The sequence below is a fragment of the Pungitius pungitius genome, chromosome 4 (genome assembly GCF_949316345.1).
Source record: "Pungitius pungitius chromosome 4, fPunPun2.1, whole genome shotgun sequence".
Taxonomy (NCBI): Eukaryota; Metazoa; Chordata; class Actinopteri; order Perciformes; family Gasterosteidae; genus Pungitius; species Pungitius pungitius.
The window spans coordinates 4,003,519-4,025,750 of NC_084903.1; the positions used below are offsets into that span (position 1 = coordinate 4,003,519).

General features: G+C 48.7%; 1 protein-coding gene across 1 annotated transcript in view; it reads right to left on the reverse strand.

The window, feature by feature from the left end:
* Positions 1 to 22,232, reverse strand: part of znf536 (zinc finger protein 536) — a 168,302-nt gene that overhangs the window by 87,538 nt on the left and 58,532 nt on the right. Inside the window, exon 4 of the mRNA XM_037453627.2 lies at positions 16,381 to 16,478. The gene's annotated coding sequence lies outside the window, so the exon portion shown is untranslated. The remainder of the gene's footprint in view (positions 1 to 16,380; positions 16,479 to 22,232) is intronic.

Here is a 22,232-nt window from a genome sequence, read left to right on the forward strand (position 1 = left end):
TGGTGCAAAGCCCTACAAATTAGTTCAGGCAGGCTTCAACCCCCATTTAACATTTAAAGCGCCATTCTGTGGGGCTCAAAGAGCGATTTAAATCAGTTTACACACACACACACACACACATATATATATATATATATATACAGAGATGGTGCTTCGTCTTTCAAACTTCTCATTTCAACACAGACATTTAACTGGCAACCTTTGCCTGAGAGAATGCAGTGTGCCACAGAGAAGATGGTGGGAGGGGAGCAGGAGAGAAAAAAAGATCTGGATGAGAGAACAAAATAAAAAAAAAAGAGATATAAAGCAACAGAAACAATGCATTAGCCTCATGAATAATAAATCTATCCGTGCAGAAAGGACCACGTTTCCAGCATCTTTGCGTAAACCCACTGTCCGAATTAATAAATCAGAAACAGGGGGACATTTTCTTGAGCTCCAGCCTATCACTGGTAAATAACAACAATGATTTGAAACACATCTGTTGGTGAGCAGTGCCAGCTAACCCCCATAGAGCAGCACGAGACAATGGAAGCCGAGCGCTCTTGTTCTACATATCGGTGGCTGGGCATATCAAATAGAGTTTACCCATTTTACACATACACACACACACACACACACACACAGCTCTATTGATACAAACAAACATTATCAAGAAAAAGGAATCATGCAAAAATACTTATGTTGACTTTATCGACACTAGTATCCTCAACAAAAACACAACTGCATTGTCCCTGTTTCAAAGGGGAAATCTGACATGAATTAATAAGCCTGATCCATGGAACGTGACCGCTGGACATAATTGAAGGAATAAAATATTAGTGAAGTTAAGAACCATGGCTTGAGTCTAGGTATTGGAAATGTCTTCAAACTCCCCTGCAGAGTTTTAAATCCTAACACTGTCTAAGCCCATTGGAAGCAGCTTGCTTGACTTTACAAAATGGAGCCAAACTGCTTTGGTTTGATTGATTTGGCCAGGTCATTATGATTAAAGAAAGTCTCCAAGAGCCAAATGGTCACACTTCCGGCCTTGTGTATTGTAGCACAAATAGAATGCAACCATAACATACAGCATAACCCTGCCGCCCACAACAGAATCAAGCTGCATTCACTACAAAACATTTACATTTTACAAAAGTGCTTTTAGGCCGATTTGCCTGTTTCAACCACTTATTCGAATTGTCTCATCCTATTGGATCGGACTAAAGTCTTCTGTAAATCATCCACAGCTTCCTTAGCCATTCTGAACGTTCTGTTCCCTTTGTCAGCTGCTTACTTCGCTGTATTCATGCACTGTGTGCAAATCTTCTGGACTAATTGGAATATTATATTTACTAACTTATTGGAGTTTTATTTGGAGTATTTTCAAATACTTTTTCAATTAGTACTTATTGTAGCCAAGACCCTAATGTTTCGAACGGTGTGGAGCATTCACGTATGAGCGAGTGATGTTGGAGTGTTTGATTACCAAGTTGTTTGGACTTGTTTCTCCACGGCGTAATGTTTCATGATTTTAACCAAATCAGCTTGTTGAAGGCAGGGTTGTCATCGGTTGTCATTAATGGTTCGTCAACATAAAGTCATTAGCAGTGAGTGGATTGCAACCCTCGAGGACAGTCCTTGACATGATGTGGAGACTCCAATCTACTCACTGCTTATACCTCAACTGCCACATATGTGAGATCTAAGATCTGTGCAACTGTTTACGTGTCATTTATGTGCACAACATAATTACTCTTCGATCATCTCAATATAAAAAAAATCATTCAGCGCGACCCGATTGCAACAATGCAAGCGACTCCAGTGAAACACTTCTGACTCCTACACTGGGCACGGAAAAGCCTTGGAGACACATCAAAGTATGACGAAGACGTCCAGCCTCGAGGAGAAGTTGTCCCTGTAAAGCTGTTTGGTGCCATCAAGATGCAGGATCAACCACGAGCCGAGGGGAACACACACACACACACACACCCAGCCTCGGAGCTGTCGGCTTGTTATGAGACTTGCTTTGCATTTTACATCGCTGACCCCAGTTGCTCCAATAACTGAACGAATGTCCAGGAGGGACCACCTGGAGCAAGCAAAGCCTGGATGGGGATAAGACTGAAGATAACAAAAGTCCCGGGACAGACATTAAAAACAAAATAATCTAAGAAGCCTAAATGGGGATCCATAACACTAATACACTCCTCAATTGAGTTCAGTCCATTTTGGTTATGTATTAGGCTACAGTTACACTATATACGCATAAGTATATATTAGGTAGCCTAATATGAGAAGAAGAGCCAGTAAAGGGGTCACAGAGAGACTTCAGTATCAGCTTACAATTGCCCTATTACATCAGCATAAGTAACTGAATCCAGAGAGCTAACTAGCTTAGAGGAGACCCAATCCCTCTGACTGGCAATCCTCTACCTCTAGGCCTGGCTATGACTCTTCCCCAGTCCGGCTCACAGCGGAATGTTCTATGGGTGTGCCTAATGCAAACACGGCGAAATGTCAAAGCATTACATATCCCTTGGCCCCCGGAGGGATTAATTGACTGTGCTGTAAAGTAAGTCGGAGAGCCGCAAGTAGAGTGTGATGAAGATGAATCCGCTTCATTAGAGGGCAAAGAGGGCCTGATGTTGGCCATTGGCGACGTGGCGCGTCACCGCATTGGTCCATTCGGGGGTCCGCGGCGGATCCCCTTTTGGAACACTCTTTTTAACCGTCTTCTTTTTTGCCCCCCCCCCCCCCCCCCTTCCTGGTTGGCCTCTTTTCTCGCTGTGAACCAACTCGGGAAGGGAGGAGCCTTCCTACGACTGCCTGGCAACTTCAAATACTCGTCAAAAAGAACAGAGAGGAGAGAAGGGCACCCGCTACTATCCCGCGGCCTTCGTTTACCAATTATGCTGAGTACCTGCTGACAGGTGGGTTGTCACAGTGTCTGCTTAGCCGCCACCCCCCCCCCCCCCCCCCCATCCCCACCTCTTTAACATCCCAACGCTTTCCATCCCGCTCTGCTACAGGAAGCTCCTCGCACCTCCAGGCAGAGTAACAATCCAAAAGAGGATGAAGAGGAGATGGAGGAAGATTGTGGAGAGTTTGGCTTCAAGACTCTTTTGATTTGTGCTACAACTTCTGACCCCGAAGCGGTTCTTTTTAGCAATATTTTTATCATTTTCAATCCTTTCATATTTGACCCACCTTTGTCGTTTTTTCACTACAACACAAGTCCTGCACCTCTACAAAAACAGCAAAATACATCTTGTTTTTGACATTTTACAGTCATGTAAAGGTGATTTTTGAATGGTAAACCTTGACTTTGTTTCCCTTACTGTTGGTCACACATATGCAATAATGTGTATTGCTTTTCATGGTGTCATTTTAAAAGTTTTAAAAGAAAATCTGCTTTACAAACCCGCCAGGCGGATTTTGGGGTTCGGAGATTTGATGATGGACATTTTACTCGACTCAAGGTAAGCTTCTAGTTTGAGGTTTTTGAGGGACAGTGGTCACACTTTTGCTCTTATTCTGTCAAAGTGGAACAGAAATGAATCAGACATTTAGATCATGACCCAACAATATGTCTGCTGGTGGTTTCGCAGTCTTGGACTTTGAAGCCAGCCATAAGCAGACTACACTATCAGAAGTGGAACACCCTAACCGTCTCATCCTGTTGTATTCCACAAGGAAGTGTGAATGCAGCCCCCCCACCCCCCCATCAACAGCGCCCACCTACCCCCTTCTCCTGCATCTTGCCATCTCAGAAACTCAGCCAGCCAACTAACACAAGTGAGACAAAACCTTACCATAATGGCTCATTAAAAGGAATGGAGACGACTTGGGTGCACAAAGCAGCCTTCACGGGGCTGTCACGGAGACTCCTCTGATGGCGCGTCCAAACTCACGCTGGTGACAGGGAGGCAAAAAAGTGTCATCCTCCCACCAGAACTCGCGGTGGTTTGGAGTGTTTTGACTGCGCTCGACGCATCTCCGTATTTGTTCAGTGACAAAGGGAGTGTGCACAGAGCAGAGGGAGGAGAGAAGCTGCACCTTGTCCAAGGCCAGGTAGGACTCGATTCACAGGGAAACACGGCCCAGTATTTAGAGTTACAATCGGGGGAAGTGTTTCCTTAAACATTTTGAGGATGATTATGAATCAGGTTGCTGCCACACGTTCTTAGAAACAGAAAGTGATGATAAAAAAACAAAAAAAACGTAAAAAGGTCTCTTAGTGTGCCGATCCAGAACAAGCCAAAAGAAAAAGGAAAAGGGAAATGTGTCAAGAAGCACAAGTGCATGTAATTGGGAGAGAATCCCCTAATTTTTCCAAATGATATATTTTTCAAAAAAACAAAAAAACAATGGCTTTCTCTCCCTCTCTCTTTCGAGGCTGATTCTAGTGGGTGCAGCTAATATCAGAGGTTGCTTCTGACCCAGCAGTGAAAGCACACTGTATCGTATCTGCTTAGCGATCCCCCAGTAATTAAGGAAGGCCCGCACCATGCCTAAACCTCTCCCTGACACAGTGTTGTGTCTGCGCCGCATGGCGACACGAGGATTCGTAAGAGGCTTAAGGAGTGTGCACCTGCCGCTCTGTGCTCACGCGTGTGCGTCTTTCAAGAATGGCGGACAGAAGATTAAAACAGTGATCAGAAAAAGTAGAGTTAAGCGCCCTGCACCGTGGAGTCCAGCACTGTGCGAGCAGCACTGTGAATACCCTGACACCCCGCACATGCAGCTGGTAAATGAAGGAAAACACACACACACACACACGCGCATATCCTTTCCACAGAATGACCAAAAACTGAACCCGCCACTTCGGAGAAACTGGGCCAAACCATATGTCTTTGTGCATATTTTGGGATCAGGCTAATTTATTTTGAGGAAATTATAAAAAATGACATCCTCAAAAAGATCCCCAAAAAATGGATGAAAAGGAGGAAATGTGTGTGTGTGGGGGGGGGGGGGGGGGGGGGCGGGGGGCTAGAACAGATTCTGTTAAGAGACAGAGAAGAAGATGGAAAGAAAGAGAGCGAAGCAGCAGGGAGGGCCGTGGGGGAGACGTGTGATGGATCCAGATCTTATGGGGGCTTCCGGAGGGGGGGGGGGGGGAGTCAAATAAGGTTGAACTTCAGTAGGATCAGCGTCCAGGGACACAATAGTGAGACTATGTTTTGTAGTTAGGACAAGCAGCACTAAAAGCAAGTTGAAAGCCTGCGTGGTTTTTATCGATTCTCAGGATGGTTTGGAATTAAAAGAGAGAAGCTAAAATGAAAATAAGAGATAATGTAAAGAAATGTTCTTGGAGCCAGATATCAGAATGCTGAGGATCTGAGAGAGAAAGAAAGAGAGCGATGTGGGAAAGTGACCTGAGAGATAGGTTCAGTGGTTAAGAGAACAAGGACAAGGTGAAGACTGCTCTTGTGTTTGGAACAGCAGGGGAGAGAGTTAAAGAAAGAAAGAAAGAAAGAAAGAAAGAAAGGGGGGGGGGAGTAACAAAGCTAACCCCCCGCAAGGAATGAGCCGCGATCCATCATAGGTAAAAAAAACAATGATCTCCCGAGACACTTCTTCCTTCTACCAGCTCCCCCAAAACACATCTGTTGCATCTGTCTTTTTACGTGTAGGCCTTCAACAGATCTGAGAGGCCCCCGGTAGCTCCGAAACGACGGCGAGCCTGAGGTGGTTCTGCAGAGACGAGCTCGGCTGTGTGAGTTTGGGTCGGGACCACATGCAGCTTTTGCACAAAGACCACAGAAACAGGAACGTCGTCTCACTTCCGGGTTCACGCGGCTCGGCAACATGCATGAGTTCCCGTTGCTTCACATGGCGACTGTGGATGTGCCTGCAGCAGGCGACGTGGTGCACGTGGTAGCGTTTGGTGGGATGAAACCCGATATCTTCTTTCATTTGGAATAGCATCATGTCTAATTAGGTGGGGCTGATTAGACCACTAATTGTGTTTACGCTTGTTTTCTCTTAAACTTTAACAGAATAGATGTGTTGACGAAACAAAACCAGCTCATTAAATATGATTCTGTTGTATATTGAGCCTGCATTTAGGTTGACGCTAAGAATGATATACAAATGAGGAGATTCTATGAAGATTCTATGTTAGACCAAAGGTGTCCCAAAAGTGGGAACTAGCCGTCATATTAGAAGCTGTTGTGAGGGAAGTGTTTTACTTGAATAACTCGTGGCAGTTCAGCAGTAAAAAGTTGCCCACGAGTTATTTAAACACCATCCTCCTCCTCGTCAGTGCTTTAGACTTTTAATCCGACTGCCCCAGAGGTCAGCGCCTTCGCAGCCAGCAGCGCTCAGTGCAGATGTCACGGTTTGGTCTCCCTTCCTGTTTTAGTTTGAAGTTTCATGTTTCTTGTGGTCCTGGGTTAACTTCACTTCCTGCCTTGTCCCGTGATTGCCTGAGTGTTTCCACCTGTGTCCAATCACCTGCACCTCCCTCGTGTATTTAAGCCCCGTGTGCCTGTTGTCCCCTGTCGCGTCATTGTCCATGTCAGTCCTCGTTGGTGCACGTTCTGCTTGAGTTTTTGTTTGAATAAATAGCACTTTGTCGGAAGACCCTGCGTCTGAGTCCTGCCTGCCTGCCTGCCTTCAACCTGCACCAGCCGATCGTGACAGAATGACGCGACCAAGGAAGGACTCAGCAGGGTTTTACCCAAATGAAGAATATTTGGGAACTCGCCTTGCGTTTGGGGGACCCCGGAGCATGCAGCAGGCTGCCCGGCGAAACACCAAGACCGGCATGCCAGCGGACTCCTGGAGCGACCTGGGGCCTGACTACCTCGACTTAAGAAGCCCATTTTTTCAATGGAAAACGAATGTCGTTGTTGGCCCCAGGAGCTACCAGGAGGAATGCTTCAGGCTCCGGGACCTCCTCAATCCGAGGAGAAGGAGCCGACGAACCCCCGCAGTCCCGGCTCCCGACTCGGCCCCCAGACGCCCGTTCCAGCCTGAGCGGGCCCCAAGACGCCCGTTCCAGCCCGAGCGGGCCACCCGACGCCCGTCTTCGCCCGTTCCGGCCCCCAGACGCCCGTCAGCGCCCGTTCCGGCCCCGAGACGCCCGTCAGCGCCCGTTGTTCCTGCGCCGAGACGCCCGTCAGCGCCCGTTCCTGCGCCGAGACGCCCGTCAGCGCCCGTTCCTGCGCCGAGACGCCCGTCAGCGCCCGTTCCTGCGCCGAGACGCCCGTCAGCGCCCGTTCCTGCGCCGAGACGCCCGTCAGCGCCCGTTCCTGCGCCGAGACGCCCGTCAGCGCCCGTTCCTGCCCCGAGACGCCCGTCAGCGCCCGTTCCTGCCCCGAGACGCCCGTCAGCGCCCGTTCCTGCCCCGAGACGCCCGTCAGCGCCCGTTCCTGCCCCGAGACGCCCGTCAGCGCCCGTTCCTGCCCCGAGACGCCCGTCAGCGCCCGTTCCTGCCCCGAGAACCCCGTCAGCGCCCGTTCCTGCCCCGAGAACCCCGTCAGCGCCCGTTCCTGCCCCGAGAACCACGCCCCCGGTCCCGGCCCCGCGGCGCCTGACCATGACCCCTCCCTCCCACCCTCTTGGGACCGCCTGGAAGTCGGTCCTTGAAGGGGGGGTGGGGTCAGTGGTTGGGCCGGAGCCCCACGCCACGACGACGCCGGAGCCGCACAGCTCGGCGCCCCCCGCCACGACGACGCCGCAGCCGCACAGCTCGGCGCCCCCCGCCACGACGACGCCGCAGCCGCACAGCTCGGCGCCCCCCGCCACGACGACGCCGCAGCCGCACAGCTCGGCGCCCCCCGCCACGACGACGCCGCAGCCGCAGCCGCACAGCTCGGCGCCCCCCGCCTCGACAACGCCGGAGCCGCACAGCTCGGCGCCCCCCGCCTCGACAACGCCGGAGCCGCACAGCTCGGCGCCCCCCGCCACGACGACGCCGGAGCCGCACCGCCCGGCGCCCCCCGAGACCCTGACGCCCGGTCGCCGACCCGGCAGGCCCCCCGAGACCCTGAGGCCCGGTCGCCGACCCGGCAGGCCCCCCGAGACCCTGAGGCCCGGTCGCCGACCCGGCAGGCCCCCCGAGACCCTGAGGCCCGGTCGCCGACCCGGCAGGCCCCCCGATGGACCCGACACAGGGCCGCCATCACCCGGAGTTCCCCGCGCGGCCCAGGATCATCGGGTCCCCACCCTCCCTCCCCTTGTCTGATTTTTTCCGGTTCTGCTCCCCTTTAGGACCGTCTGGAATTCGGTCCTTGAGGGGGGGGTTCTGTCACGGTTTGGTCTCCCTTCCTGTTTTAGTTTGAAGTTTCATGTTTCTTGTGGTCCTGGGTTAACTTCACTTCCTGCCTTGTCCCGTGATTGCCTGAGTGTTTCCACCTGTGTCCAATCACCTGCACCTCCCTCGTGTATTTAAGCCCCGTGTGCCTGTTGTCCCCTGTCGCGTCATTGTCTTTGTAACTCGTCGTTGGTGCACGTCTTGATTTTTGAGATTAAAGAACACTGGCTTTTTTTGGAAAACTCTGCGTTTGAGTCCTGCTTCCGCCTGCACCAGCACCGATCCTGACAGCAGACCTTTTTTATGCCGCTGTCAAATGAGTTCTATGGTACGTGGTTAGGGAGAAGTATCCCACAGCCAGCGCAGTGGAGCCAATGAGAGGTCAAAGTATTGTGTCCCAACACGAACTCCACAGATGATGCGAGGCCAGCTGTTAAAAGTTAGTTTGGTCAAAAATCAACAATCACTAAAGAACTGTACTAAGGTAAAAGATGCCGTGAAGAAGTATACTTTTAATGTTACTCCACTAAAGTTACTTGACAGATTACGTTTTTACATACGGAACCACATCAAATAGGATGAATTGTTACCAATGAAACTAACCAGCAAATAGACTAGTTCAAATGTCGTTACATATTAATAACTCAGTTAAATAATATGTCATAAAATATTACAATACTTGTACTGACTGTAAAAATACTAAACTGCAATCCCAAAAAAAAACAAGAAATGAAAAGAACAGACTGGTGAATTTGATAGAGATTAAAAATGATTCATTCTTCTCGGATCTGAAGTCAGTACCATTATGTCAAGCAACACAAGATAACCGTCTTCCAGTTGACGAGGACTAAATATACACGAACAATAGCTTTGAGATGAGCAGTGATGAAAAAATGAAGGAGAAAAAATGTTTTTTTGTCCTTCTGCCGTGTTTTCACTTCACTTTCCCACCCCGTGCATGTGACTGCAGAATAAACGGATATGTGAATTAAACCCCATTGTTTTAAAAAAGATCTGCAGCTAAATTTAGGCGGCGCTCTTGTTCTCCCCTCAATGTGAAAAGAATGTGCCAGTTATGTGTGTGTGTGTGTGTGTGTGTGTTATCCCTCGCAGTAATCTGGAGCTACATACATCATGTGTTGTTTGAACAAGTGCGAGCGCTGCATCTATGCATGTGTCGAGGCAAAAGAGGAAGAATAAGAACAACACACACACACACACACACACACATATAGTTCAGCCATGCGATTTTTGCAATTAGAAAAGACACAAAAATAATTATTCTGCCGCGCAGTCACTCGACATATCCTGAGTCGATGATGCACGGATCACGTGTTTAATAAAAAAGGTTAATCAGTTGTTAATCAGAGGATTAATAACTTGTTATTTTCTTTCCAAAACCATTAATATTATGCCATAAATATTTAATGTTGATAGGTCTTTTTCCCCCTTTTTTTTGGTGGGAGACACAGGGTTGGGGGGGGGGGGGTGTGGGGGCTGGGGGGGGGGGGTGATATGTGCTTGGTGATGCAGGGCAGAGTGAGCAATATCCAGGCATTAATGTGCATTAATCATGCTTTGGTGAAGACAAATAAATTCATTCATGTTTATTAATACAACCTTGGAGAACACAATACTCTTTACATTATTCACTGAGTTAATAATAAAGGATTTATGAACAAGAGGACCACAGGACAGACACTGCGGATCAGGGAGAAGCAATGGCAGACAAACGCAATTTAGAAGGAAGAAGAAATAAAGAGAGCAGAAGACGGAGGTCAGAGTCACAAAGCCAGGAGCAATAGTTCATTAATGTTTAGGATGGAGGACGTTTAGAGAGGGTGTGTGTGTGCGTGTGTGTGTGTGTACAGAGAAAGTCGTCCACCACTGGAAAGCCGGGGGTTAAACAGCCATTTTCTGCCCTCACTCGTTGTCTCCTTAACAAATGACCCTGCCGTCTGCTAATCAAAGCCAAGCAAATATTGCTTTTCATTCGCTCCATTTGTCTGAATGAACATAGAGACATTCCCAAAATACTCATTCCCACTTCAGATGCAATTAAATTGTGCCTTTAGTGAAAATATGCAGTGGTCCTCCAATTAGTTGTGTTTTTGTCATGGGGTAAAGACGGAGGCGGCAGTGGGGACGCCGCGGGCACCTCGCTGTCCCGAAATGGACGTTTTTCTTGGCGGGCGGAGTGGGGGGGGGGGGAGGGGTGTCTTTGGTAGACAATGCTGACTACAATGAGTTGGTGGACGATTTAGGGGTCTGATGATGATGATGATGATGATGTACCTTGAGGTCCCAACTAGACTGACGAAGGCAGAAAGTTGCCCCTAAACCCAAAGGGGTTACAGCCACCGCACCACATTCACCCCACCAAGTATAGTTATCTAATCTCTGACATACTGGGTATGTGAAAAACAGCTGCTCACCCCCCCACATGTGGAACAGTATGTTCTCATCTCCTCAGAGCATTTCAAGTATCTCATCACGGACCTGTTCCCTGGGTGGGCCCTGCGTTTGGAAGGAGCGTCCTCAGGATCTCACAGGGACCAATGAATGAGTGAATGATGCGTCGCAAGGCCTTGCATTGAGCTCGCATGACCCAGTGCTGTACGGAGCGCCGCGGTTGGGAAGCTGACCCCTGCAGTGACCCCCCTGCAGTCCGACATCCAGCATATAGCTGCAAGAGGGCGCTGACCTATCCGTTTGTTCCGATATCATTGGTCAGATACTGTAGCTGCAAATCTCCAAGAAATGTGCAGTTTCTGTACATCACTTTGGTGGGTTTCCAGTCAAGCCAGCAGGCTCAAATCAAGCTCAAATCAGTTTGTGTGCATGTGTTAATAATGCAGAGAGGTTGTGAAAACGGACTCTGTCTACTGCTGGGAATCCATCTTGTAATCTTTGTATTTCTCCCCTCCGCCTTGTTTCTTTTTTTCCTTCTTTGTCTTAAGCTCCAAATTGTGTTTTTATTGAAGGGCTGTATGGATCGCCGGACAAAATGTCATCCGTCAACCTGTCGATGAATCCATCCTTTCGTTTAATGATCAGCCGACCCGATATGCATTTCACATGCTCTCCGTACGCCTTCCAATGGCAATCAATGGAAAGCAAATAACGCTGGAAGCCAGCAAGCTGCACGTGTGGCGCCCCCCCCCCCCCCCCTGCCACGGGTGCACGTGGCTGCAAAAGGGCGGCTCACTGTGGGCGAGAGTCCGTACGGTCCCCCCCCCCCCCCCCTCCCCTCCTGCTTTGCCCTCATTAACTAAGAGGCGAGGAGACCGGGAGAAAGAGACGCAAAGGGGAAGGAGAAGGTGGAAACGGTGAAGGCGCAGAGAGGGGAAGGAGAAGGACGAGGCATGAAAGAGGAGAAGAAGGAGATGGAGAGCGATAAAGTGAAAGGCCCAAGAAGGGAGGGAGAGCCATTTGTCGACTAGTGGTTCCAGTTAAATACTGATTTCATCATACGATTGGAACAAGGCGGGTGCGCTGGGGGGGGGTGGGGGGGGGGGGAGGGGTTGGATGTGGCTGTGGCAGCTCTAAAACACATAACTTTTTGCGAAGTGAAAATCAAATATTAAAAATGACAGGCCTTATAAGTGTGCTGAGTGAGCCCGGGTCACGGAGGGAGGGAGGCGCGGGCGGCTTGTCAGCTACTATCTGTCAGGGCGAATTAGAAACAATCAGGGCCGAGTGAAAGGGAAGGTGATTGTTATTAAGCGGCGGGGCCCTGCGAGCGGGCGCCCCAGATGTGGCCATGCATATAAAAGAACAGGAAGCCGGCAGTTTAATTCAGGAAGCTCGCCGAGGCGAGTGAGCGTGCCACAAAGGGGGAGGATGGAGGCGGCGGGCGGGGGGGTAGGAGGGGGGGGGGGGGGGCGGCAAGGATATGAGGGGGTTGACGCTGATATGCTGGAAGTTACTTTGATAACACGTCTGTGGAATAATGGGTGACGCGATCTTTTATTTTATTTATTTTTTCTATTGCTTTGCGCTCATCCATCTCTGTCCATCTTGCAGCGGGGGGGGGGGGGGGGGGCACCGCGCATGTATACAGGGTGGTGGGAAGGAAGTCAACCATAGCAGGCACACACACACACACAGAGAAGACAGTGAGGTAGGAAGAGACAGCTAAGCCCATATATCAATTACAACCTGATATCCTGGGAGGATGATGGGACGGAGAGAGAAACCCCTGAACGTGTGTGTGTGTGTGTGTGTGTGTGTGTGTGTGAGTGCGCACACTCATGTCTCAGCGCCAATTCCCCCGGAACGCTCTCTTATTTTTTCTTTTTCTAATCACCTGACAGCGTCTATTCCCGAGCTGCTGTCGATGTTTTGGTGTACGTGATGTCCCTCCCCCCTCCCCCCCCACCCCCCCCCATGGTGCTTGATGGACATGGACGCCCCCCTTTCTTGATTCCTACGTTGTCTTATTATCCGTCAAGTTGCTAACCCCATCAGGGAGAAGGGGTGAGTGGGGTGCAGATAAGGGTGGCCCAGTAGGGTAGGGGGAGTGAAAGCCGTAGGTAAAATGTTATTCAGGCGGGGGGGGGGGGGGGGGCAGGTTCATGTGTAAAATGTTAGTCGAGGGGGGGACAAGGAGCAACAGTAATTTGTAGAGAAGCTGCAGACTCAAGCGGCACATGGGCCCTAATGTCATTAGGAAAACTGCAAAGCGGTCCCAGAAAACCAGGAGGATCTCCATGGATGGATCTCCATGGATGGATCCACTAGAAGCTTCGTTTGACCGCTCTGGCAGCCAATCACTGTCTGCCTTTTCGACACAGAAAAGTCAAGTGGATTCATTGCCTCTCAAATAGTTTCACTTAACACCGGTTACAAAAAATCAATGGGAAGTACAGATGGAAAACAAAAAAGTGAAGGAGGTTGTTAAGACAGTTTCTTTCATATAATGCTTCAGTCTGGGAGCGCGAGGGGCTTTGATTTCTATTTACTTTGTAGTGAGAGATATCGCAAGAAATGTTCCCTCTCCTTAAGAACCACAGATCATCCGGTAGGTTGAAATAAAGTGGGCTTGTCACATGCTCCCTCTCCCTCCCTCTCTCTCTCTCTCTCTCTCTCTCACTTGTCGTCTTTATCGTAGTGATCAGTCAAACACTCACCTAACACAAGCCGTCTCTGGTTTCCACCTCCCAGGTTTTCTCCCCGCGTTGCCGCCGCTGATGTAGCGGAGGTTATATGGTGTTAAACACAGAGCTGCTAAACGCTCCCCAAGGTAATAACCGTCAGTGTGTATACGGGGCTGTGCGCTGCCGCGACGGGAAGTTGCTGCCAAGTGTGGGAAGCCGTGGAAACGGAGAGAGAAAGAGGGCACGAGGGGAGGATGCGAGTGGAGGAGAGGAAATCAAATAATTAGCAGACACAGAGGTGAAAAGGGGGGGGGGGGGGTGGAGGGAGGGTTTTTTTTAATGAAGACAACGAAGAAGCAGAGCGGCGGTGACGTGGCTGCCTGTGCTTATGATTACACAGGTTTGAATCCGGCCTTGAGTCGTGTCTGCCCATTCATCTAATTAGCCCACGCCGCTTTCGCTTTCGCTCAATTGAGGGAGAATTATTTCTGCTCCTCGAAAATAACACTTTCCAAAGTAACCTTGACTAAAGTTCCACTTACTAGCTTTGCTCTCGGGGTGCTTCCCCGGGAAATCGACGCTCGCTCGCGGAGATGTTTTGCTGTGTAACCCCGACGTCATGGACACCGGCGGAGAGGGTCCACGGCGCTGTGCGCTATCCTCGACTAGAGGCGGGTGTCGTGATTCAAAGTACTGAGAGAATGAACAACTTAGTGACCAAATAAAACGAGATATGATGTAGATAGAGAAATACTCTTCCTTGATTAGGGATACTAGGGACCGTTGCAACAGACACAACTCATAGGTGGCCAAGACCCTCAATCTCCCCAATATCCCCCCCACTGTATCAAAGTCACACCTTTTATGAATATTGTCACAGGAGTAGGTCCCATTTTAAGAGCAACCTGTTGGATACGTATTTTGGATGAGAACAGTACGACCCCGAATGATTCATCTAAAAATCTATATCATAAATCTGGGGACAAAACGGACCAGCTTGCTTATTGCATACATTAAGGAGGTTATGATTGGCCGGTCGTTCTGTTTGTCAAAATTGTTTGTTTTTTTTTCTTCTCTTTTCTGAAGTGCCACAAACGGATAGGAAGAAGGACAGAGTCTCTCAACCCTAATGAATAAATGCTTAATAATAAGTGTAAAGTCATTTAAATGAAGCCAAACAAGGGCATATCAAGAAAGAAGAAAGTCCAAAGTGACATGGATGCTGTGGGAGCGGAAATGTCCTTCAATCGAGACGAATCCAACCCCCTCCACCCCCACCCCCCACCCCTCTCGCCTCATTCTCCAGGAGGCCAGATCCAGGACATGTCTAAGATTTCACAACGATTAGCGAGGGAGGGATGAGGAGGGATATTGAGATGTACTAGAGTAGCATCAGCCATTAATCACCAAGGGTGGAGAAGAGAGAGGACGGTCAGCATGGCACTGGTACCCTTGCTCTCAGGACCCCCAGGAGCGTTGGGTCCGACTGCCCGGGGGGGGGGACGGTCGGACGCTATATGGTACATAAAAGCCCATGGTAATCTGCTTTATCCATGAATAGAGTGCAGTTTGCATTGCTGAGCATTGGACCGACAGCAGGCCACAGAACCATTTGAACATACATGTTCACACAGTGTTTGACCACCTGTCAAAAGAACTGCTCGTCGATGCTAATTAACATAAATGACTCACACGGCACAAACAGAAGGGTCTCCGTGAATGCTGAAATCCGGTTGGAATGAAGTAGTGCTACCGAGAAGTCCTCTAAGTAGTGTGCCCGGAGCAGTGAGGACCACTAGTAGAGGGATCGGTACCAGCATATTGACGTTGTTTGAGCAGATAGAAGCATGTGGGCGCTTTGCTTGAGAAGTTTCCATTTGTGCGTGACGTGATCAGCACCTAAAGCTTTGTCGTGTTCTACGGTGGAAAACCCCTTAACATTTAAGGAGTAGTCAAACATAAGCACGCCACCCTCTTACATCAGTGTGGTGGGAGGGAGGCAAGGTGAAAAAGGCTTAACGAAAAGACGTAATGGCCTTCAGTTAGCATTCCCTACACCCATTCCTCTCTTCTTATATATTTTTTTTATTATTTTTTTTTTGTACTATGAATAAATTTGGTCTGTCCCGGACATGAAAATGTCAAATACCTAAAATACACCTAGGCTAAATAGCATATTAATTTTTAATGCCCGCTCATCCTATGCTGCTATTCTCATATCAGGCCTGTCTGCCAACAGCTGTTGCTGGCTCTCTGGCTGGGAATTTATCATCCATCTAAAGTAGGGGAGAGAGGGGAGGAATAAAAAAAGAGATGGGAGACACTGTTCTGAAGACAAGGGAAAAAAGGGGGGAGGGCAGGATCCTTGTTTTCATGGATCCAGACCTCGCATTTATATCACCAACCACCTCGTGACTTTCTTCCTTTGATATATGAGTGAGATTCAATTACACTAATGCCACACATAAATTGTTCAAAATTCCATCCTTTTTCTTCGCAGACCCCCCTCCCCCCAGCCCCTCCCCTGACGGCTCGAGCCTCCTCATACACACGAGAGAGACGGGGCGCAGAGTGGTGACATTGACGCTGGAGGTAGTGACATTGGGGAGAGCGGCAGAGGGAGGCGAGATGCACTGAAGCAATGTGGCAGTGTGGGTGTTGAATGCCACCCATGTGCGTTTTTAGGTGGCATGTGGTGGATGATTATCATAGATTATCACAATCCAGATTGTTACAAGTTCTGTCTGCGCACATAGCAGCAGTGTACTGTAGCTGAGTGACTGTCTGTGTGTGTGTGTGTGTGTGTTTTGGTTTAAGACAGCGTGCCTTTGGGGATAAGACTAAATGGTGAGCGAGTGACGAACAGTTGGAGTGTGTGAGCGTATGTGTGGATCCGCTGGTGTCTATGTGCCTTGTTGGTTTTTAACAGTCTGGGAACAAACGGCACAAAGCGTTTGGGAGGAGAACGTTGGTAGAAGGGCGACATCGAGGACGTTTTGGGACTCGGGGGGGGGGGCGTGAAGTCGCACACAGGCTTACCTTAACACACCAACTGCATACTGGAGTGCAAGCCGTCTGTTAGGATCAAGAGGCCCCTCGCTGCTGACTGACTACTGCTTACTTACTGGGATGGCCACCTAGAGGGCGGGAAAAAAAAAGAAGATTAGAAGGGTAGGCGATGATGAAATGTAGACCTGAAGGACGAAGACGGAAAGGGGGGGGGGGAGGGACGAGGATGACAGTGACGGGTGGCGAGGAGGACGGTGGGCCGAGGTGGGCCGGGGGGAGGGGGGGGGGTCCACGGCAAGGTGAGGATCAAACAAATTCTGCGGGGTGGACGCTGCAGAGGTCAAGGGAACGCAGCGGAAAAAAAAGGTCAAAGATGAAATCAAAGCCAGGGAGCGCGGCGCGGTGCCCGGAGGCACAGCTGAAAACCTATCCCTCCAGGGCAAGGCCACCGCTGACACCAGGCAGACAAGAAGCTAAATACTGCACGCCACTCGGGGATCTTTCATTTTCAGCCGATCAATAAGGGCTTATATTTATCAGGGCCTCCGAGCAGCTGCCAAACGTCTGACAACCTCCACTTCATTTTTGCACTCCTCCTCTCTCTTCTCCTCTCCTCCTCCTCCTCCTCCTCCTCCTCGCCCTCGCACGCTAAATTGAGACCCATCGACCATGAAAAGGGGCAGAGACCGTGGATTGCCATTAACCCCCCTCATGTCACTAGACTGTGTAGCGCGCGCACACACACACAACACACACACACACACACATGCCCTGGAGGTACAATTGGGCTTAAGGTCTGTCTCCCACCTTCTTTAAAGAAACATGCCTTATCATTATGGCCTTGGCACACACACACACACACACACACACACACACACACGGCACCTCTTGGTGTCTTTTGTTCGTCAAGCTGCCGATGCCACCCAAGACACACACGCACACACACACACACACACACACACTCATGTCCACAGCCGGATTTCACTTTTAATTTTCACCATTTGGAGCACGTCTCTCCTTGCCAAATTTATTTCAAACAACAAAAATATCAAATCCCAAATTACCGTCCATGAATCTAGGGAGCATTACGAGCAGCGCAAGATTGGGTTTAGGGGGGTCTGAGTTAAAATAACTGGCAGTCTAATCATCTGCACAACAATATTTGCTGTGAGGCATTCTAAATAGATTATCGCTAGTCCATCTGTGTCATCATTGATTTATAAGGCATTAAGCTGCTTGGGGAAGAGAGAGGTCCTCGCCTTCCCCCGCCGTTAAAGGGGCTTCTTGTTGGAATCAGGGCCACGGCAATGGAACAACTGTGACAACTCGCCCGACCTCCCCTTTAAGCGCCAGGCGACAGGAAGTTAAAAAATGGGACGGGAGAATCTGGTGGGGTTCTTTTTTTTTTTTTTTTCTTCCAAAAAGGGAAGTATGAATCCAAATGTTCTGCATCTCTTTTTGTTTGACGATACAAAGAGACTGGGTGGAGGGGAGGAAGTACAGGAGAAAAAGAAATACACACAGACTGAAACAAAAAACACAAACGCACATACACACATGAAGAAAAAAAAAAAAAAAACCCAAAAAAACAAAACAAGGGACATCATTAACATATGAATGCTATATGCAAATGCTAGGGAGAGAGCAGATGTTGTTGCATTTAATTGACCTATATGTGAATACCATCCAAACCTTTCAGTGTGTTTTTTTTTTTTCCAGGCTCGCTGAGTACAGATTTGACTGCTCTCTGGTAACAATCAACATAGGAGTTTTAGCAGTGATCAAACACAAAAAAGGCAATAGAGCGTCTTTGCTAAAATAAATTGTGAGCGCGCGCGTGGTTTGTCCCTGATTCTCTCCTCACAGGTGTCACCGCTACCAAAAGTCATTGTACCGTGCTTCCTAACAGGTGGTGGTGGAAAGAACAATTACTCAAGGACTGTATTTGTGAGTCTTTTTGAGGTACTTGGTAAGGGGGAACTACAGTACTACTTCACGCTACTGCATTCATTTGAGAGCTACGCTTACTTTAGAGATTTGTCATTGGTATAACATCATGTGACAGGCTAACAGAATACATATGCTGTTAGAGAGCGATTAGATGTACATATGTAAAATATATTTCTGAAATGAATCCTTTCATTTCCTGTTTATAGCACTATGCTGCTGGCGGGATCAATATGTTCTCTCATTTAAGCTTGAGCTACATTTCTTAACATGTGTGTCTGTAGCTTCAGTTAATGGTGATAGTGGTGTTTTTTTTTTTTAAATGAAAAAAAGTCAATGCTGAAGTTATTTTTGCATTTCATGTAAATATATAATGCATCAGGAGACTTTGTTTATTGTCTCAATCTGTGGTTTTATCTCTTCTGGCCCATTTAGAATCAATAGGGCTGGGTTTGCATTAGGGCGGGGCTTCCGTGCGATTGATGGGTCATTATCAAGGCGTTTCTCAGTACGGTTTTTGCCAACGTATCCTCATACGTCGGTGTGTATGATATCCAGTTATTCCTCTTTCTGGGATTGGTTCTCCTACTAAGGCCTGAAACACGTGTCATGGTTGCACTTGTTTAGAGCATTATTTGGGTTAAAATAAACGGGCTGGTTCCACATGGTCCGAGTGAGGGACTGACCGACATTGACCCCCACTGGTGGTCGGTGGGGTCTTATGCCCCCTTTTGAATGGAATCGAATCACATTGAGGCCACCCCCAAAGCGGAGGCTAGTTCGGATAGACAATCAGAAATAAGATACTTTCTGCAATGTATTTCACAATGTGGACCCCAATTCAAAGTAAGATGACAATGCTTAAAAGTGTGTTAAAATCTGATTATAAATATCACACTTGCTGATTAATTATCTTTTTGCCTTGTGGGGTTTTTCTCATGACGGCAAATTTGATTAAATTATTAAATAGTTTCAACTTCCTTAACGTTTTTTTTTTTTTTATCATTTACATTACACTTTCTTTTAAACAACATTTACTGTTACAAATGTAACTGCACATTTTTTGAAGAAGTTGTAGAAATGTGATCATTGAAGGGCTAATGCTGAAAAATCCTGGTTATGAATTATCATGAAAATTGGGTCCCACATCATGACAACTTTAAAGGTTATACCCATGATTTATGGATGGAAATCGGGCCTACCTGCTGACACTAGGTTGTAGTGTGCAGGTAAAGACAAAAACAGAACCATAGGAGCACAGAGACGAGGGAAAGTCATTTTACACTGCAATGTTTGCACAGGCGAGCCATGAAAAACACAGATGCTATTTTCATCTGGGCCTTAGTCCTTTTTTATTCTCCTCTTCCCCCTTCCCTCCCTCTCTTTCTCTCTTATTCTCTTTCTCTATCCCTCACTTTCTTACCACCCCCCCCTCCCCCCCTCTGATTCTTGGGAATGTCATTAAATTGTATTAAATAGCCTTTTGTCCAGGGGGCAGGGACCACCCGATATATGATAATACATTAAGGCCCCAGTGTTGCAGCCACTGAGCCGAGACCGTCTTAAGAACAAGCATGGTGCGTGTGCTGTGTGTGTGTGTGTGTGTGTGGTACGAAAAAAAAATGAAATAAAACACAGGGTAAAAAGGAGAATGAGGCAGGTTTCAGGGAGAGGAAGAGTGAGCCAGTAGGAGGGCAGGAAGGAGAGGAGGCGTGGCTGCATGCCTGTGCATGTGGCTCCCTAACAACTGTGACACATACTAATAGAAACATACCTAATAAATTACAAGCTTTCAGGGTCTGGCAAGCTGACATTTTCTGTGTGCTCGGGACAATTTCATATCTGCGGCGGCGCAAAGTCGAGGGGGGGCTGCTGGACCAAATTGCATCACACAGTGATGCCAGAGGATTAGCATAAAAATTAACACTTATATTTCGGCTTATTGTCAACCCCACTCCTGTACCGGCTGCCTCGCAACAATCAATTCCTCTTAGAAATCTGATTAGATTCCATGACGCTTATTATCCCAGGCATGTCTGCCTGCCCCCCCCCCCTTCACTTGCACCTCCACACACACACACACACACACGGCACTGGCTGTCATGACTGCCCAGACCGCTTGCTTGAAATGGAATTAAGGAGAAGATAAATGTAGAGGTGTGGTATTTATTTGGACAATGGATGCCTCATTCTCCATCCGACGATGCGGTGTGTCTTGTCCGACTCGAGTGGTTGCAGCGATGGCAGGTGGACGCCGGTCCACAAATTGTAGTCATTTTGTACCAGAAAAAATGTCCAGATTTTGTGAATGTTTGCCTCGGTCTTGTATATAATCAAAGAGATGCTCTGATTTTCCCGTTCAAAAATGAACCTCTCTGTCCGCTTCTCAGCCATCGTTGAGCTTTATGTTTACAGCAAAAAGCTGGAAAGATACAACAACCAAAAAAAAAAAAGAGGAAATCTGGTTTGGAGATCCCACGAGGCTGTCGCAATGAAACATTTGTCAATATCGCTCTGGAGATTCCGAAGCGCCGATGCACAAGTATGTACTAAAAGCACAGCGGCGCGTTGGGTGGCTTCGGTAAGACTCTTGATTGTTTGGACAAATGGCGTTTCATCGCATCCAGATGTCTCTGAGCCGTGCTCCACTACCATCGCCGCTCTCCAAGGCGCGGGCTGAATGTATACAAACATCTCCTCATAACTGCATTCCTCATCTGGGCCTGCGAGCGTCACGCCCCCCCCCCCCTCACCCGTCCTCGCTCGGAGCTCACTTTTGGATATTGGGATTCGCGGGGGTCCGACTGGCGTGAAGGACATTCGACTTTTTTTCAAACCAGAGATGGAGAGTGAAGCGAGTGGCAGGGGGCGAGGTGCACCCTGGGCCTGGGGGGGGGGGCAGGAGTTGTAAGCGGGCGGCACAAAGGGTCCCGAGTAAAGACGCCCACGGGGTTGAGGGGGAGAGAGAGAGAGAGAGAGAGAGAGGGAGGGAACAAATCGTCTGATGTTGTAAGTGGATAACAACAGCTCCTGCTATGCAGCAGCGGAGGCGCAGAATAATTTAAACCAGCTACCCGGGCTAGCCCCCCCCCCCCCCCACACCCCTGACCACCCCTCTATTCTTATGTTAACACGGCTAAAGAGGAGTGGGCCACCCAGCAGCAGAGAAACTTAAGTCCACGCTTCAGGAAAAATAATCCATCCCCTCGGCTCTCGGCGAGGTAACTCTACTCACCGGGCGCCGTGGCGAGGGGGGGGGGGCTGCAACAGATACAGAGCAGCACCCTGCCTCTAAAAGCATATTACTTCTCAGACACCAGTTTGAAGAATAATAAACCCAGGGCGCTTAACTGCGCTATTTCCCCCTTTTTTCCGTTAATGCCACGCAGCAGCAAGGCGAGGGCGAGAAGAATTCATAAGTCTGTAAACGCAGAGTAAACACTGCTCTCTTTGTTGATTGTGGAGCTCTGTTGTGTGTGTGTGTTTTTTTTTTTGTTTCGTGCGGCCCCTTCGCCCCCCCCCCCCGCCCCCCGTTTGCCTCATTCTCCTCTTTTGTCTATCCCTCTCTTTCTCCAATTTCCAACCAGAAGGATTGCTGTTGTGTTTGGTCTCCAAACAGCACATCTGAGGTGCACACCTTCGCTGACGTTTTTATAGGTTCAAATCCCTGAGAATGCGAGAGGGAGAGTCATATTTTACGCCGGCGGTTTATTTTAACGGGCGCTTGTGATTAACGCAGCATGTCCTCTATCTCCCGGCCATCTATGCCAAGGCCTTTATTTAAACAACTTTATTGTTGAAATGTTTGCGTTCTCAGCGTTCGGCCGGGGCCCACACACAGAATATTATTTCATACTTCAAGGGGATGGGGGAGAAGAGGGAAGGGAGGAGGCTGGGGGGGGGGGGCTTTGGAAGAGTTTACACTTTGAGCGGTT